Raw genomic sequence first — 3,119 nt, 5'->3', positions numbered from 1 at the left:
TTGCCTCCTTATATGTTCTAGTAGCGATAATCAACAATCAGAATCAAAATCCATGGTCGGGTTTGATTTTTATAAGGAAAAATGTTCACGTCCTTTTTTACAACCCCGACTCATTGACGATGTTAGAACCGAGCCGGCGGTGTCAGATACGACCGATCGCCCCGGTCCCGATCGTCATTTACGTTGTGCATCGGTCTGCCCGAGATTACGTGGTGCATCGGTATGATCGAGTTTACGTGGTGCATCGGTAAGATCCAATTCACGTTCTGCATCGGTAAGATCCAATTCACGTTCTGCATCGGTAAGATCCAGTTCACGTGGTGCATCGGTAAGATGGAGATTACGTGGTGCATCGGTAAGATCGAGATTACGTGGTGCATCGGTAAGATCTACTTTACGTTCTGCATCGGTCTGCCCTTGTTTACGTGGTGCATCGGTAAGATCGAGATTACGTGAAGCATCGGTATGATCGAGTTTACGTTCTGCATCGGTCTGCCCGATATTACGTGGTGCATCGGTCTGCCCTAGTTTACGTGGTGCATCGGTTTGGACTTAGAGATATATTTTCGACGTGAAAATGTTCCGATACAACTTTTGAACCAGGATAGTTAGAGAGATGATTTTTTCTGGGATGTACGTGGATCGGGGAATGGATTGTGGGAAATAACTTGCCATGACCGAGGTGTCCTCGAATTTTTTTTTTTTTCGAAAAAAATTTTCTGATTGTGGAATTTTCTCAAATTTGATTTGGTTGCCTCCTAATGTGTTCTAAAAGAGTAAATCAGTAATCGGAATCGAAAAATATTTTTCGGATTTTTTTTTTTTTCGAAAAAAATTTTCTGATCGTGGAATTTCCTCAAATTCGATTTGGTTGCCTTCTAATGTGTTTTTAAAGCGTAAATCAGTAATCAGAATCAATATTCATTGTCGACTTTAATTTTTATAAGGAAAAATGTTCACGTCCTTAAACGCCTCCCCATCATCAGCCCGAGTCCAAGTCGATGTCAGTCCCGAGCGGACGGTGTCAGATACTACCTATCGCCGAGGTCTGGACTTGGCGAGATATTACGACGTGAAATGTTCCGATACAACTTTTGAACCAGGATAGTTAGAGAGATGATTTCTTCTATGTTGTACGTTGATTGTGGAATGAAATACGGAAAATAACTCGCCATGACCGAGGTGATTACGATTTTTTTTTTTTTTCGAAAAAAATTTTCTGATCGTGGAATTTTCTCAAATTTGATTTGGTTGCCTCCTTATATGTTCTAGTAGCGATAATCAACAATCAGAATCAAAATCCATGGTCGGGTTTGATTTTTATAAGGAAAAATGTTCACGTCCTTTTTTACAACCCCGACTCATTGACGATGTTAGAACCGAGCCGGCGGTGTCAGATACGACCGATCGCCCCGGTCCCGATCGTCATTTACGTTGTGCATCGGTCTGCCCGAGATTACGTGGTGCATCGGTCTGGACTTAGAGATATATTTTCGACGTGAAAATGTTCCGATACAACTTTTGAACTAGGATAGTTAGAGAGATGATTTTTTCTGGGATGTACGTTGATTGGGGAATGGATTGTGGGAAATAACTTGCCATGACCGAGGTGTTCTCGAATTTTTTTTTTTTTTTCGAAAAAAATTTTCTGATTGTGGAATTTTCTCAAATTTGATTTGGTTGCCTCCTAATGTGTTCTAATAGCGATAATCAACAATCAGAATCAAAATCCATGGTCGGGTTTGATTTTTATAAGGAATAATGTTCACGTCCTTTTTCGCCTATGTTCTTTTTCGACGTGAAAAGTTCCGATACAACTTTTGAACCAGGATAGTTAGAGAGATGATTTTTTCTGGGATGTATGTTGATTGACGTACGAAACTTGGAAAAAAAATAGAAAAGACCGAGGTACTCTAGAAAAAAAATTTATTGAAAATATTTTTTTGATTTCGGAATTAATTCGAAATTCATTCAGATGTCTTCTATCAATATCGCGAAAGAAAAATCAATAATCAGAATCGATATTCATCTAAGATTATTTCCTTTTGGATTGTGTTAACATTCGGTACGATCTTGTCTACGTGATGCATCGGTTTGTTTCTCGGCTCTTGTGAGCAAGTTGGACACTCGAGACGGCCTCCATCGATCGGATTAGGCGGGCTTTAATGTTAACGTGCTGTATCGGTGTGATCTTGTTTACGTCATGCATCGGTATAGCTTTAAATCGCGCCGTAAAGTCGTTCACGTCATGCATCGGTATCTTAAATCGCGCCGAAAAGTCGTTCACGTCATGCATCGGTATCTTAAATCGCGCCGTAAAGTCGTTCACGTCATGCATCGGTATCTTAAATCGAGCCGAAAAGTCGTTCACGTCATGCATCGGTGGCACAAAAAAAAGACGCCGATGCATGACGTGAGCCGACTTTTCGGCGCGATTTAAGATACCGATGCATGACGTGAACGACTTTACGGCGCGATTTAAGATACCGATGCATGACGTGAACCGACTTTTCGGCATGAAGTCAGCTAAAATTATCGTGTGCATCTTGGGTCGGTCCACGTACCGTAGATCAGAGAGGGACGACGTACATACATCGGATACATTTGTATCCAACAAGTTACGATCGTCGTCTGATCCAGCGGTAATCGGACCTACTCTCGTGAATTTATTTTGCCCCTTGAATAATTTTGTACCGATGCACGACGTGAAGTCGACTTTTCGGCATGGTTTAAGCTAAAATTATCGTGTGCATCTTGGGTAGGCCCACTTACTACAGATCAGAGAGGGACGACGTACATACATCGGATACATTCGTATCCAACAAGTTACAATCGTCGTCTGATCCAGCGGTAATCGGACCTACTCTCGTGAATTTATTTTGCCCCTTGAATAACTTTGTACCGATGCACGACGTGAAGTCGACTTTCCGGCATGGTTTAAGCTAAAATTATCGTGTGCATCTTTCATTTTACTCATCACATAGTCTGATGCATTTGATGACATTTACCCTTGTGAGTTATTCGTATTTCTCTCTCATGTCCGATTTCGTCAAACATATCTACCTTTCTGATTGATTCATCGTGAATTGTTCGAATTTGACTAAGATAAGCCTGCAAAA

The sequence above is a fragment of the Harmonia axyridis genome, chromosome X (genome assembly GCF_914767665.1).
Source record: "Harmonia axyridis chromosome X, icHarAxyr1.1, whole genome shotgun sequence".
Classification (NCBI taxonomy): domain Eukaryota; kingdom Metazoa; phylum Arthropoda; class Insecta; order Coleoptera; family Coccinellidae; genus Harmonia; species Harmonia axyridis.
Note: the sequence above shows the minus strand (reverse complement) of the source record.